This window comes from Barbus barbus (assembly GCF_936440315.1).
Source record: "Barbus barbus genome assembly, chromosome: 37".
Lineage (NCBI taxonomy): Eukaryota > Metazoa > Chordata > Actinopteri > Cypriniformes > Cyprinidae > Barbus > Barbus barbus.
In genome coordinates, this window is record NC_136715.1 from 14437537 (window position 1) to 14454934 (window position 17398).

Here is a 17398-nt window from a genome sequence, read left to right on the forward strand (position 1 = left end):
AGATGCAGCCCAGCCACAGAGGCTCTGCGAGTGGGCTGAAGTGTCACCTGGCTCCCTTGAGATAGTGAGGGGGGTGATGGGAGAAGCAGAGGGCTGCGGGATTGTGGGAGGGGGAGACTGGAGTTTGCTAAGTTTTCATTCACTGGAGGTGGGGCCAGCGGCAGTACATATGAAGAGAGCTGTAGATCGTACAAAAGAAGGCGGCAAAAGGTCTCTTGTTGAGGCGGTGTGTCTGTACACACACACACACACACACACACACACAAACCTTCTGCTCTCTTCCTCGGGTGCGATCTTGTATCAAAGCAAACAAATGGCATGCTGTCTCCCTCCCTCCCGCCTATTCTTTTTTTTTTTTTTTTTATCCAGTATTCACTAAAATGACACTCCATATCGCAACCGACTGAAATTATCAATCTGCAGTATGCCCAAATCTTCCGGCCAAACTCGCAGTTCCCAGAGGAAATGCAGCAGTATTGTCCTTTGTTTGCGAAGAGATCCCACAGGAATCAGCCCTGACTTTTTCACTGCGTGAGGAGAGCTGTCACGCGGGCGGCCTGGCACGCAGGAAGCTGTTAGGATAGGCACTGTTAGCCCGCTCAGATTCGAGCCTCTTTCAGGAGCTGTAGACGGCGCAGGCCGTGGCATTTCCACTCTCAGTGCTGGATTTGGTTTCAATATAAAATACATCAGAGTTTTGTCTCCCTGCGCCGGTGTCAAAGAGACATCTGGATCTGATATGACGGACCACAAGGGGAGCATTTATTGTTGGATTTTACCTATAGATAGTGTTGACTTATTCTTTATTTTATCATTTTTCACAGGAGGGGAGAAAAGAATCTTGCCGTTTCCAAATCTTTGACTGCATCCACAGCATTGAATAAATTAAAGATTGGATTCAAATTGATACATTATTAATAAGCCAACACTAACAAGAAATAACGGCATCATTATCAACAACAACAACAATAATTAATTAATATTATTATTATCTGTTTAATCGTGTTTTTTCAATTTACACTTTAATAATCCACAATTTCAAACAAATCATTTGAATATATAAATATTATAACAAAAACGTATACATACAATACAGAATAACATATGAAATATATATATATATATATATATATAATAATTATTTGACAAAATATAGATTTTCACATTTCACTCCATCACTATTTGGCAAGGTCTAGTAATCCAAACTTACAAACAAACAATAAATAAATATGATATAAAATCACATACATCAAATAAATAATATTTAATTATATATCAAATATAAATCTGATGAAGCATATATTTTGAACCTTCACTCCATTCCTAGGCCAAACATAATAATCCAAAATTACAAACAAACAAAATAAGTAAATATTATATAACATCACCTGAATACAATAAATAATAGAATACATTGTTAAATCTAATAATGCTAAATTACAAACAAACAAGCAAACAGTAAATAAATACAATTAAATAAAATTGCATACATAAACCTTAGAAATACACAATACATTTAATTAAGTTACTATAAATTTAGATATTTTAGCGGCAAGGTAATATTAGTATGACTGTTTATTAACTGTTTTGACTATTTCTGTGGTTAAATACTGTAGCTAAATGGCGTAATGTAGTTTTTATTATCATGATAAATGAGTCCAGCCCTTAAAAATGTCACAACTAACCAAACTAAATACTTATATGTAGTCTGAAGAAAATCTTTCAGAATAATTTCAGTGTGACTGGTCACCCAGTTTTATTTCTGTGATTCAAGAGTGAATCCTTGTTTAAATTTTAATCAAAAGTAAATTATTTTGCCTTTTTTCTTCTCTTTCTCTCCCCATCTATCTGTTCTCTCTCTCTATCTCTTCCTTCTGCACAGAATTCATGACCTCTGCAATTCTGCTTGTCCTTGAGTCCCATAATGAATATTCAGCAGATTAGAAGACAGACATGAAAGTTAACATTAGCCATATATTTAAAAATCCCATATTCAGATAATCCACATATTTGTCAAAATCAAACACAAGAGAAATATAAGAGAACAAATTACATAATGAGAGGATGGGGATACATCTTGCGGACAGGGAATTAGATAAAGACACATTTGGGTGAGTTTGAAGGAAGGAAATGTCCTTGAAGATGGTTATTGAAATCCTGCCGGATGGACGGAGTTTGCTGTGAACCCCGTTGGTGACGAAGGTGGACTTTTTAACTTTATTTGGTCTAGAGCATGTGAGAAAGTATGTTAATTTGAGTGCCATGTCTTTCAGTGTGCACATGCACACAAGTTAAAATGTCTGAATGAAAGCAGACTTCATCTGTAAGTGTGTGTGTGTGTGTGTGAGACGCGAGGTTGTCTGGCTTTTCACTTATCACCGATGCCAGTACTAACAACCCCAACCCCCAAATCCGAAATGCGGAAACGTGCATTATGTTCTCCCCACAGCTACTTTCATTTCTTCCTCTGTCTCCCCATCTCTGTCCCCTCTCTCTCTCCCTCTTTTTCTCATTTATGACGAGTCATTAGCGTGAGCACTGGGATGAAAGCTTAGGATCTGGCCGACCCGCTCCCTCTGACTGACGCATATTCATTTAAAAATGAGCCACTTATTACCCGTCCAAACTTTTTACAGCCCCACAGTGCACAGTAGAAGACAGCTTTATTCCCACTGAGCCCGAGTGTGGGCCAGAAAGCCTCGGAGCCTTTGATGGTTATATATGTGCACAGGCCGTCGCCTTGGCAGCCACTCTTAGAAAGCGCGCCATGATTTGTAATGTTACCTTTACAGCTTTAAACTCCATCGAACAACCTCAAGACCTTTTTATTGGGCTAATGTAGGGTTCTGACATATCATTAGCAAATAAATTAATAAACACGTCACATACACACTTCGAGAAATCTGGAGCTTTGTATTTTCAGTAGTTTCAATCCTGAAAGGGATTGCGTTTCTCGATATACATTAGTGTGATGTCTCAATGAAAATTCCTGTGAAATTTAAACAGTGAGATAACATTCAAGGACTCTTTAAAAAAAAAATAATAAAGTGAACGAACGAACAAAAAGAAAATAGGTCATATTTTATATAGGAAGTTATATTTTTAAAACATATACAATACCATTCAAAAAAATTTTTTTACATGTTAATTATCCACATGTTAATTAAGTGCATAGTTTAAGACGTTTGCTTTTTGTTAACATTCTGCAACATGTATGGCAGATAACTTTTATTAGAAAATGGTCACATAAAGAGTAATCTAAATATCTCAAAACAAACATGTTAACATCTGTGACATGTTAATGCACAAGCATTGAAAAGTTTGATTCGATTCTCAATGCTTTACAGAATTTAGGTTTTGTCAGCTCTGGCTTAAAGCATGTGCTTTACATTGTCTACTTAGAGCTGCTACTTGCATATGTGAAATAACCAGGGTCACCTAAAAGCAAAGCAAAAAAAAAAGGGGTAACTGATCCAGTAAAGGCTGAAGGCACAGTATATATATATATATATATATATATATATATATATATATATATAGTATATCAGTATGTAAATATTGATGATAGAGGCTGATGTAATTGTAACTATATTTTACTTATCATAATTTATTTACAATATTGTCAACTGCACAATGAAAAACATCCACTCATTCACTTTCATAAATCCCATAAGTAGCTACAGGCATGAAGAACAAACAGCAAACATCTCTAACTAAATATCTAGTGTTTCTTCAGTGAACCCACTGCTCCAAGCTCGAGGACTTTTCACATCTCTCTCATACACACCTGCTCAAATACACACAGTGACGCATATGAACACATACACACACACACACACACACACACACACACACACATGATACCGCTCTAAAATCTAAGTCCACTTTAGAGTCCCCTCTAGAGGCTGGATCTGAAGGAGCTCACGAAAGAGACAGAAATGAGGATAGTCTTCTGGGAGTGTATGTATGCGTGTGTCTTTTGTGCATGTAATGATATAAGGCCCTGTGACAGGTTTGAGCAGCCGGCAGGCTGGCAGATTGATTGGTGGACTGATGTAAAGCCTGTACATCTGTGCTGACTAATGTAGGCCAATCAGACTGATGTAAACCAATTTGATTTGATTGAAAAGCCAATTGATTGAAGCTAGGACATGTAAGCCATCAGCTAGCGACCAGCAGGGGGAAGAAAACGGATGTGAAATAGAGGGATTTGATTGATTAGCTGATAGACTGATTAAGTGATGTAGATGCTAAGTTAAAAGAGCCATCGCTGGCCCCTTTATATGTGTTTAACCTTGCTCCCACACTAACCTTCAGTCTGTAAGCCGCTCGGTGGGGTCCATTACATCTAGGTGTGAATAATTCATGCTCTGGATGCTGTAGCATGGTGAGTAAACACATGTACACGTGTTTAGTAAGATAGAGCAATCTACAGGAGGCAAGGCTAGTCAGATACCTTCAGGGCTGTATATCACAGCCCGTAAAAACTATAAGAACTGATTTAAAAAGGACATAAAAAGGAAAATAGCCTACTGTCATCATCATTTACTCATCCTCATGTTTATTTTCCCTGCAAAACACAAAATAATATATTCTGAGCAATGTTGGTAACCAAACCATTTTGATTACCATTGACTTCTATTGTACATTTCTCACAATATCTTCTATTATGTTCTACAGCAGAAAGAAGGTCATACAGGTTTGGAACAACATAAGTGTGAGTAAAAAGTAAATGCCTAGTAGTAACTCGGTAAATTACATTTTTAAACTGGGTAAAATACACTAAATACACTCTTTGAAATAAAGGTACAAAAACTGTCACTGGGGCAGTACCTTTTCAAAAGGTACATATTGGTACATATTAGTACTGGTACATATTAGTACCAGTGACAGCTTTTGTACCGTTATTTCTGACAGTGTACCATTTGATTTTTTTCTGTCTGATAACGTAAGAATCATGGACAAAACATTTTTGGAGGCAGATCTTTTTAAGGAATCATTTTATCTGATTTAAAAATCTGCATGTTTCTTTCTTGATTCCTTCAATGAATCAGTTAAAACAGTTTGGAGATTGGAAATGCACTGTAGAAAATTTAAATGATCACCGAATGAGTGACTAAAACTTTGGTTTGTTTCACACACGATTGAACAATTGATGATTCGTTCTGTGAACTTTTTGAAGCAGATGCATTTTAAAGATCACACTCAAAAGAATCACACACAATTCGAATCATATATTGCTATACTTCTTTAATGAACTGTTAGGAACGTTCAAAGAAGAGCAATGGGGGATGTCAAGATTTTTGGCGAAAAATAAAATACATGTAACTTTAAAAGCCTTGCAAAAGCTGCTTAGATCTTAATTTTAAGATATGATGATGATTTTAAGTTGAGTTTGCATCATTTTAGAAACTTTAAAGCTCCAGTCATGGTAACTGTTTTTGCATGGAAAAGAGTGACTACAACAATTTTCAGAATTTCTCCTTTTTATTTTTTTAACAGAAGGAGTACATTTATATAGTTGATAATGACAGAATTTTACATTTTGGATGAACTATCCCTTTAAAATATCACACACACACACACACACACACACACACACTTTAAACTCTTGCTTTTGTTGCACGGTATGGTTAATATTGAAAAGAAATCTTAGGCATGGGAATTTTCAGCCACACATGCATATAAAAAGAAAATCAACCTTATTATGTGTTATTATTTTACAGAGTGCAGATTCAGATGCTCTGGCGTCTGGAGGCCGGGATCTGTAGCATGTGTTTTGTGTGAGAACGCTGGCCTCTTCTTAACTTGTGTTTGTGTTCGGTTGCTGGGTGCCCGGCTGACGAGAGGGGGCCCCAGCAACCGTCCGCCCCCGCCTCATCACGATGGTTCTGTCTTTTCCTTCCCCCTTCTTGCAAAGGATTGCATGCGTTTACACAGAACCTGGAGAGGGATCGAGGAGGGGCGGGCACACGAAATGGCAATTAAACTGCGATGACCCCCGTCGCCTCCACAGGTCGCTCGCTGTCACAGTGTCGGCTGAAAAGAAGAGAGGGGATGCAAACAAGCGCATGGCAGTGGATATGATATTTGTTCCTCCCACAGCAATAAAACCTGCAGATCTTACAAACCGGAGCACCAGACGATTTCAAACACTGCCATCTTACTTTTGTGTACTGACAACAGAGTGTATCCAGGGAAGCAGGGCATGTTGGGACGCAAAGGTGCTGTAACAACATTGCAGTCTCGTCCTTAAATACTGCAACAAGCACTTAGTTTGACAAGCCGCTGACAGAAGCGTACACAACTTGAGCTTAACGTGGTGACAGCCTAAACTGAGGTGTGTTCACTCCCTCAGAGTCAGAAGACACTTAAGGGTGCAAAAAAAAACAGTGCTATATTAGATGATGCTATTTGTGCACAATAAATGTTTATTGGGATTTATTGCGCTGCTATGACATCCTGGCTGAGAGCTTTTGGTTACTAAACGAGGGAGAATTAACTGTTGCGTTTAGAAGCTTTAAATAGCACCAAGGAGGGAGGGAACCCATGGGCAAGGACTTGCACTTGATTGCGTGTCTCACTTAAAGTGCACGTAAAAAAAATGTGCATATGTGTGCGCGTATCTGACATCATCGATGCAGTATAAGAAGACCTTCAAAATTCTGCACTAACGCCAAAGAATGGGGGATTAATGAATGATCCATGACCTCATTGGCCTCGAGAGAGTTTTTCAATGTGACTAAATGCTCTAGAGCACAATGACACGCACCGGCGCACTGGATGCTTCTGCCATTTATTAAATTATTCCCTCCAATCTGTTTGATGATTTTCATAATTCACACTCAACTGAAATATTAAGGCCTTGAAAAGCCCTTCACTCTACTTCAAAATGCAGGGAAGAAATGTCTGAAAAGACATGGCAAAAACGCAGGGAATTGGGAATGCTCAGGTCAAACTCTCCAAAGAATTGGATTTTAGATTTTTTTGATTTTGTTATTATTTAGTTTACTCATATGTGTTAACTTTGTACAATGGTGAACCAAATTTAATAAATGGGAGGGAGGGGGGCACAGTCCTCTGATTAATTGTAGCACATTTTTAATTTAAAATTAAAATGACTAAAAATTAAGGCGAAGAAAACGTCTCAGGCGAGTGAAATTAGACAAACTTGGGGGGGCGCATGTCCTAAAAGGTTCAAAACCCCTGCTCTAGGGGTCGCTATGGGGAACGGAATACCCACGCTACCATGCTGAGGGGAGTGCAAGCCAAGCACAAAAGGCGAGCACTAAGTACAAACTTTACCCAGCTAAGGGAGTTGCCCCTGGGACGGTACGACGGCTGTCAGTGACATTATCCCCTTCGGCCAAAGGCCTGAGCTGCATACCCCAGAACTTACCTGTTAGGGGCCAGGGTAGAGCTCAAAGGCTTGGAATCAGAAGAAGAGATTCCTTTAAGGGGATACGACCAAGCGCCTAGGATAGTAACTAAGTCTTGGCCTGTCACCCAGGGGATACTGCTTGCTCTGCAAGAGCTCGCTGAAGGAACTGTCTCAACAAATCCTTGGTAGCAACACCCTGTTCAAGTAGTATCACTGGGGATGCATAGGTAGAGTGGGGCCAAAGGTGAAACCAGGGCCTGACCGACTCAAAGAATGGGCACGAAGCCGCAGCGCGTAACCCATGCCATACAAGATTTTAGAAAGACCACAAAACACTTGATGTGCGATCTTACCACAACGTGGCTTTCAGAAAGCGCACAGAGACTAGCATGCGCACTTACCATATCATGGATTTGTAAATATTCTCGGGAGGGAGCAGCATGCTCATAGGTGACCCTCTATGCTAAGGGGAGCAAAGCTAGCTCTACCAACAAGGAGAGCAACTTAACAGAGAGGCAGAGAGAGTCCTAACAACCTGAAGTAGCTGACTCACAGAGCTGAATTCTTTCAGATGCCCGGGAGGGAGCAGCATGCTCATAGGTTACCCTCAAAGTGAGGGGAGCAATGCTAGCTCTACCATGGCAGAGCTCTGGAGAGCGGAGAACTTAACTCTCAATATGAGAGGGAACTCAGCACATACATAGGTAGAGTGGGGCCCAAGATGAGACCGGGGCCTGACCGACTCAAAGAATGGGTACGAAGCCACAGCGCGTAACCCATACCGTACAGGATTTTAAGAAAGACTGCAAAACAATTGGTGTGCGATCTTACCACAACGTGGCTTTCAGAAAGTGCACAGAGACTAGCGTGCGCACTTACCATAACATGGATTTGTAAACTCTGGAGGGAGCAGCATGCTCATAGGTGACCCTCTATAGTGAGGAGAGCAATGCTATCTCTACCAAGGCAGAGCTCCGGAGAGGCGGAGAACTTAACTCTCAAATGAGAGGGAACTCAGACGCTCAGAAGGGAGCGGCATGCTCAAAAGTGACCCTCTAAGGTGAGGGGAGCAATGCCAGCTCGACCAACAAGGAGAGCTCGAGAGGGAGTAGCATGCTCATAGGTGACCCTCTACAGTGAGGGGGCAATGCTAGCTCTACCAAGGCAGAGCTCTGGAGAGCGGAGAACTTAACTCTCAGCATGAGCGGGAACTCAGACGCTCAGAAGGGAGCGGCATGCTTATAGGTGACCCTCTAAGGTGAGGGGAACAATGCCAGCTCGACCAACAATTCGAGCTCGGAAGGGAGCAGTATGCTCATAGGTGACCCTCTAAGTGAAGAGAGCAATGCTAACTCTACCAAGGCAGGGCTCTGGAGAGCGGAGAACTTAACTCTCAGCATGAGAAGGAACTCAGACACTCAGAAGGGAGCAGTATGCTCATAGGTGACCCTCTAAGGTGAGGGGAGCAATGCCAGCTCGACCAACAAGGAGAGCTCGGAAGGTGAGCATCATGCTCATAGGCAATCCTCTATAGTGAAGGGAGCAATGCTAGCTCGACCAACAAGGAGAGCACATCAGACGCACCAGAGGGGAGCGGCATGCTCATAGGTGACCCTCTAAGGTGAGGGGAGCAATGCCAGCTCGACCAACAAGGAGAGCTTGGAAGGGAGCAACATGCTCATAAGTGACCCTCTATAGTGAGGGGAGCAATGCCAGCTCGACCAGCCAGGAGAGCATAGGGTGCAGGAAGGGAGCAGTATGCTCACAGGTGAACCTCTATAGTAAGGGGAGCAATGCTAGCTCGACCAACAAGGAGAGCACTTCAGACGCCCAGAAGGGAGCGGCATGCTCATAGGTGACCCTCTAAGGTGAGGGGAGCAATGCCAGCTCGACCAACAAGGAGAGCTTGGAAGGGAGCAACATGCTCATATGTGACCCTATATAGTGAGGGGAGCAATGCCAGCTCAACCAGCCAGAAGAGCATAAGGTGCAGGAAGGGAGCAGCATGCTTATAGGTGACCCTCGATAGTGAGGGGAGCAATACTAGTGCTACCATGACAGACTCTGGAGAGCGGAGAACTCAGCCTGAGAAGGAACTCAGACACTCAGATTCTACTTACACCCCAGCACTTTTTTTTTCCTGGCTCAAGGAGATGGCTACTTAAAAACCCCTGGAAGGGGAGCAGTCCCTGAGATAGCACATAGATATCCTCAGATAGCCATGCACCTTTCTATTCAAAGGAGGCGTCCCTATGCCAAGAACTGATGTAAAAAGACTTGCAGGTCCTAGGCATTGTAGTGCTGGAGACCTGATGACGAAGGAGGCTCTTTCCACAGAAACCTACGGCTGGGCCACACGATCCAGGGGTATGAGGCCGGAAACAGGGCTCTCATCCTAGCCTGGATCTAGTATCGATGAGTGAGGTCATCACTGCACTGTGTCGAAGGCAAGAGGTGAAACACACACACAACAGGTCCCAGAAACTGCAATGAATGGCGTAACAATACCAGTGATTCTTAAAACTGGATCGTACTCACCCATCCATGGTTCCTGCGCATGAGATCAGTCCCGGAGGCGAAGTCCAAAGAGTCGAGTCCGGACCATCAGTAAGGTAGTTTCTATGAAACATAGAACTTAACCAAAATATCATAAGTCCAGCACAGAGACTGCAATTTACTTAAAACGCAGGTTCCTAGACTCGGTCAGGTGGAATTGACAGTGGTTGCAGGGGAATTAGAGAGGAGAAGATGAGGACAGATGTACAAGCCCCCTGAGGGAAGGGAGTAGATGTTTAAGAGTTACTCTGGTCCGGACGAGAGCATTGAGAACGCCTCGTCTGGATCACCTCTCTCAGGTCTTGCTTGCCTCTCCTTGACCCGCACCTCCCTCTAGCCCTACCCGCAGGCGGGGGAGGGGCACGAGTCACGACACTAGCCTTCTGTGCCCGTCTCTGATCCCCAGATGGAGATGGGTCAGGACCCCTGCGTTGTTCGGGCTTAGACCTGGACCTTCTTGGAATAAAGGTTCTGAAGGCCGCTGAGCGTGCCCTCGCCTCCCTAAACTTCTCGACCACCGTCTCGACGGAGGTACCGAAAAGCTCAGAAGGCGAGACTGGCGCAGCTCAGCTACTTCGTCAGACGACAAGCCCTGACCCTTATCCAGGTCTTTCAGCAGATCAGCCTGGTATCGTGTGCAACGAAGCAACAACCTGACCTGCTGCTGCGTATGCCCTGCCATTTAAGCAAGATGTTTCCTGAAGGGGCTTAGATGGCAAGGAGGGAGCCTTGAGAGAGGACATCTCACCCTCATAGAGATAGCTGGCTAGCGTCTCTTCCACAGGGGGCATCCTCTCATAGCCGTTTTCACGCATCCCCTCAATGTTAGCATAAGTGGTATGCTGAAACCTATGAATGCGAGAAGAAAACGGCTTCTTCAGGAAGAAATGGGAGGCTCACTCGAGCTGGGGGGTTATCGCCAGAAAGATAACGCTCATCGAGACGACCCGCGGTGCCAGCATCTTGGCCCGCTTCCACGGCAAGTCAAGCCTTGCCGTGGCGCATTCCATAACCTCCAACAGTTCATCATACGCAGGGCAGGAGGATTGATAGGGCTCAGTCTCAACTTCTTCACCCTCAGACATCTCCTGCTCTTCCAGGGCATAACCCAGCAGAGCACTAGCCGCTGGATCAGATGATGTCAGCGAGATCGCGTCATCATCATCCCGCGGCTCGCCCTCACTCGCGGCCGACGAGCGCAAAAAGGAAAGCCCCCTCTCTAACTCATCAGCCAGATCCGCCTGCGAACCCCACAAGTTCATTCTCCTCTATGCCTCAGCATCAGTGGGTCTTGAACCGCGGGAAGCAGACGGCTGTCCCTCCTTCCTCGAAAAGAGAGACAGACGCTCCCCATAGCGACCCCTAGATGACGCAGTTCGAAGTTCCCTCGAAAGGGAACAATGCTTCATTCTTAGAAAATAAATAAATAATTAAAAGGTAATAAAACTAGTTAAATTTAAATATATATATAAAAAAAAAAAAATCCAGATGTACCGAAATTCAAGGTTTTGTTTTCATGATATTAATTTATATAATATTCAAAAATAACAAAATGCAGTGACAAAATGAGAGTCTTCAGATTAGAAATCAGATAGAATGAGGAATGTAGCAGATTCAGTCACATTGTCTCTATAAAGGTATATTTAAAATGACTAAGAATTAAGAAAAAGAAAGAAATGCTTATAAAATAAAATAAAATAAAATATTTTTTATAATACATAATATAAAATGCAGTGACAAAAACGAGAGTCCTCAGATTAACAGACAATTAGGATAGCGAATGTACCATACTCAGTCACATTTTCTTTACTTATTTAAAATGACTGAGTACTAAGGAGAAGAAAGCAATGCTTAATTCTTAAAAATAAATATACAAAATGAAATGCGTTGCCACATGATAGCATGGGTTACATTTGCGCTAAGCAGCCAGGTGTCTTGGGGCAACATGCCAATTCAGATCTCTGTTCTGCCAACTGCTTGTTGACAACGTTAATGACGATCATTTAAATGTGACATGTTCTCAACAAGAGCAAATTGAATTTGTGGCACACTCAAACAAACGTGCCTTCAGGGGTTGGGAGTCTGGTATTGTGCTTTCCCTCAAGGCAAAAGGGAAAATGAATCTCCATGACCTCTCCCTTTCTCTGTCTTTCTCTCGCTCTCCCCTGAGGAATAGCAGCATGGATCATCCTCACAGTTGTGCAGATTCTATTTAGCAATCGCTCTGTCTTCCTCCATTGTCTCCACATTTCCCTCTTTAACAGGGGCTTGGAAAATTTCCCCCTCGTGGCTCTGTAAAACACAATCCCCCAAGGCCTCTTTCAGTACAGAAACAAGTCCAGCTGACCTGCGGACAAATAAACAAACAGAATGCTGAAGCGCTGGGCCAGAGCGCAGATTCATAAAAGGACTCTGGGATCAGACAGGCCAGGGGAATATTATTATAACCCTGTAAATCAAAATAAACTAGAGCATTTCACCCAACCATGCTTAGCTCCAAATAAGGGTCAGATTTGAACTAATATTACTCATGTAAAAGTCCAGAGGGGCTTATAGCGAGCTTAATTATGTGCTGAGAAAACTATTGTGATGCATGAACGATGTCTGACCATTTTATACTAAAGCAATATGCCACAATAGATGTGAGTTGCAGGTAAATAAATCTTTTGTAATATTATAAAGTTATTAACATTCTAAAAACTATCACTTTTGATCAGCTTATTATATCGTTGTGGAATAAAAAATAAGAGTTTCCTTCCCAAACTTTTGAAGAATAACGTATGTGTTTTTTTTTTATGTCGTGCCATGCTCTATATATTTATATACCTGGGTCAGAAGTTAACAAGGGCTTGGGCTAAAAATGACACCAAAAGGGAATTAATTTCCCAACATGTTTAAAATGTGAAAGCAAAAATAATTTTTATTACAGAAAATATTATTTTCTTCTTTTAAAGGTAATTACAGTAATTAAATAGGCTCAGTAAATCACAATAATACACAGACTGGTGTGGCTTATTGCTTTTATAAAATGGTGGCAACAGTAATATGACAAAAGACAAAAACTTTCATTTTACAGCTGCTTCATCCGATCAGAATTCAGAATCATAAACTTGAACAGAATAAAAGTATAAAACCACTTAATACCTAGTGCCTTTTAAAAGCTATTTACTGGCATGTGGTTAAGGCCTATGGTTGTTTTTTTTAACTTCATGGATTTAGTTCTTCTTCAGAATGGTCAGATGGGGGAGAGTGTGAAAGAGCCTTATCAGACCCTCATGCAGAGTTTTTGTGGCCGGTTCAAGTCCAGCTTCCTGTTCTGAGAGGTGAAAGGTGCCTGCACTATTCAAGTAGGGCACTCAGAAAAAGAGGGCATGTCAGAAAAATGCAGAAAATTCAAAGACCGAGTGATAAATCTCCACTGGTAGCAGCCATTCAATAGAATGGTGAAGGAAGAAGCGGTGAGGAAGCCAATCAAGACAGGCTTCTGCTTGGGATTCTTTCAGCAGAATTATAGGTAATATATTGACCCCTTTTTACAGATGTACAGTGTGATGGAGAGACTTTATTTGCCTTCCATCACTGCTTTACTGCGTTCGACTTGGTTTTACTTGAATGTATTTCTGATCCAGCCGAGTAGGCGTGGCAGTAAGTGTACTCTTGCGAAAGTGTTAATTTTAGCGAGTGCACTTCAAATGTTTTTATTTATTCATTTTTGATTTGCATTATTATTTGTATTTATTTAGGCTCTTGTTTCTAAATCTCATGTATGAATCATAAAGTCAAGAGTTTTTTATTTTATAGAAATGCTATGTCCCAATTTGGGAGAGCGGGAAACTGTGTATTTAAGATGGCTGTCACTACTGCAAAGTGAGAGGGGATAATGAGCTTGTGAATGGGATTGCGCTGTGAAGCATGTAAAACTCTAGCCTCAGTGAATTGGAGGGGAGATAGTATTGTTCTTAGTACTTAGCAGTTTATACTGTTTTTATATCAATCTGTGTTTTAAGCTCTCAAACCTATTTATTTGCACATCTGCTCTAAATAAACATCTTTTTGGACACCAACTTTGCTCCGGTGTTCGTGAACCTCCTTGTGGCTGCTCGGGTCGTTATCACATACAGAAATGTGAGGTTTTCATAAATTAATATAATATTAAAAAATTAACCACTAGAGAAGAAGATTTCCAGTCTTCAGTGTCATATGATCCTTCAGAAATCATTCTAATATGCTGATTTGGTGCTCAATAAATATGTCTTATTATCAATGTTGAAAACAGCTATGCAGTTTAACATTTTTGAGGAAGAAAAAATGCAGTTTTAGGGATTCTTCGATGAATAGAAAGTTAAAAGCAAACAGCCTTTATTTGGAACAGAAACCTTTTGTAACATTATAGGGAAGAGTGGGGGAAATGGGGCAAATGCCCCCCCCCCCCCCTTAAGGATTATGCAAGTTTTTTTCTGTGAAACAAAAGTTAAATGTGTTCAGAGTTGTAATTTTTTTAGTGACAATGACAAATTATAAACCAAGCATGAAAAATGCCCCGAGTTTTCATGGCTAATTAGCTACCTGATGCTAACTTGCACCCTGTCTGATGCTAACCAGCCACCATAGTCCAATGTTTACCGGGAGCCAGAGCGCCTGACATGTTGGCAAATTTAAAAGTGCTGGCTAATGCTAAACGTAAATTCAGTAAGATAGTTATTCACGTCGGCACTAATGATGTTCGACTGCGCCAGTCAGAGATCACTAAAAATAATGTTAAAGAGGTAGGTGTGTGAACTTGCAAGTACGATGTCAGACACCGTAATATGCTCTGGTCATCTCCCTGCTTACCGGGCTGATGAGATTCATAGCAGACTGCTGTCACTCAATGGCTGGATGTCTAAGTGGTACCCGCAGAATAATATGTTTTATAGACAATTGGACGAGTTTTTGGGGCAGACCTGACCTGTTGAAAAGAGATGGTCTTCATCCCTCCTGGGGTGGTGCCGCTCTTCTCTCTAGGAATATGGCACATAGTCTTAGAGTTCGTACTTGTCTAACTGGGGCCCAGATCAGGAAACAGACAGACTGGCTAAACTGACTGTCTGTTAGCCGCCTCACGTCACAGAAGTCAGTTAATTCTCAGCACATAGAGACTCTTTCACCTAGATATCACACTACAGAGACTGTGTCTGTTCCCCAAACTAGAAAATACAAAAAACGTCCAAACCAATTTAAGAGTAACAATTTAATTGACATTCAACAAATAAAAAAATGTATATAATACAGAGAAACAAATGATAAAGCTTGGCTTACTGAATGTCAGATCCCTTTCTACGAAAGCACTTTTTGGCAATGATATGATCACTGATCATAACGTAGATGTGCTCTGTTTTACAGAAACCTGGCTAAAACCAGATGAATACATTATTTTAAACGAGTCTACTCCCCAAGATTACTGTTATAAAAATGAACCAAAAGACAAAGGGGGAGGTGTTGCTACAATTTATACCAATATTATCAGTATTTCACAGAGCTATTAAGTATAACTCTTTTGAAGTAATTTTGCTTCATATAACATTTTCTAGAGAAACAAGTGTTAATGATAAATCCCCTGTGATGTTTGTACTGGCTACTGTATACAGGCCACCAGGGCACCATACAGACTTTATTAAAGAATTTGCTTATTTTTCTTTCAGAGTTAGATAAAGATGCAGATAAAGTTTTAATCGTTGGTGATTTTAATATCCATGTTGATAAAGGAAAAGGATCAGGATTCAAAGACATTCTGAACTCTATTGGGGTTAGATAACATGTCTCAGGACCTACTCATTGTCGAAATCATACTCTAGATTTAATATTGTCACATGGAATTGATGTTAATGGTATTGAAAATCTGCAGCAAAGTGATGATATCTCAGATCATTATCTAGTCTTGTGTAAACTCCATATAGCTAAAACTGTAAATTCTACTCCTTGTTACAAGTATGGTAGAACCATCACTTCTACCGTAAAAGACTGCTTTTTAAATAATCTTCCTGATTTATCTCAATTCCTCAGAATATCCAACAGCACAGAAAAACTTGATGATGTAACAGAAACTATGGACTCTCTCTTTTCTAGCACTTTAGATATGGTTGCTCCTTTACGCTTAAGGAAGATTAAGGAAAAGAGTCCAACACCGTGGTATAATAAGCACACTCGTGCCCTAAAGAGAACAGCCCGGAAATTGGAGCGCAGTTGGAGGAAAACGAAACTAGAGGTATTTCGTATTGCTTGGCGTGAATGTACCCTATCCTACAGAAAAATATTAAAAACTGCTAGATCTGATTACTTTTCGTCTCTTTTAGAAGAAAACAAACATAATCCCAGGTATTTATTCAATACAGTGGCTAAATTAACAAAATATAAAGTATCAGCAGGTGTTGACATTTCCCAACAGCACAGCAGTAATTACTTTATGAACTATTTTACTTCCATGATCGATACTATTAGAGATAAAATTGTAATCATGCAGGCGTCAGCTAGAGTACAGTTTGCCACTGTTTCCCAGATTCCATTTCCCATAACACCCCATGCCTAGGTCTAAGAACTGATTGCATACACAGCTGGTTCCAATAAGGAGGACTATTTAAGACGCACACAAACACACTCACATTGCGAAGTCTTGTTCAGCTGTAAGTGGACATCACTAAGCCTTGCCCTTGGACCTCGGACTGTTTCATTGTTTATTGAGATTGTTTGCTGCCTGCATTGACCATTGCCTGTTTTTGGATTACTCTTTTGTCTTGCCCTTGGATATTACTGTTTGCTTGACTATGGTCTGTTTTAATAAAAGCTTGCATTAGGATCTCTATTGTCATGCCCTTGTTATGTATATTTACATACCAGAGTCAGAAGCTAACAAGGGCTCGGGAGAAAATGACACCAAGTGACTTAAAAATTTCCCAACATGTTTAAAATGTGAAATCAAAAATGCCCCTGCAGGTAATTATACATTTTTTTTTTTTTTTAAAGGTAATTACAGTAAATAAATAGGCTCAGAAAATCACAATAATACACAGACTGGAGTGGATTTTTGCTTTTATAAACTGGTGACAATAGCAATATGACAAAAGACACCAATGTTCAAAAAATTATTTTACAGCTGCTTCATTCAGTCAGAATTCAGAATCATAAACTTGAATACAATAAAAGTACAAAACCACTTTATACCTAGTGCCTTTTAAAAGCTATTTACTGGCATGTAGTTGAGGCCTATGGTTGGTTTTGAACTTAGTGTTCTTCTTTAGAATGGTCAGATGGGGGAGAGTCTGTAAGAGAATTATCACACTGTCATGCAGAGTTTTTGTGGCCATTTAGAGTCCAGCTTCCTTTTCTGAGAAGCGAAAGGTGCCTGCACTATTCATGTAGGGCACTCTCAGAGGGTATGTTAGAAAAAAAGGCTGAGTGGTAGACCTCCACTGGTAGCAGCCATTC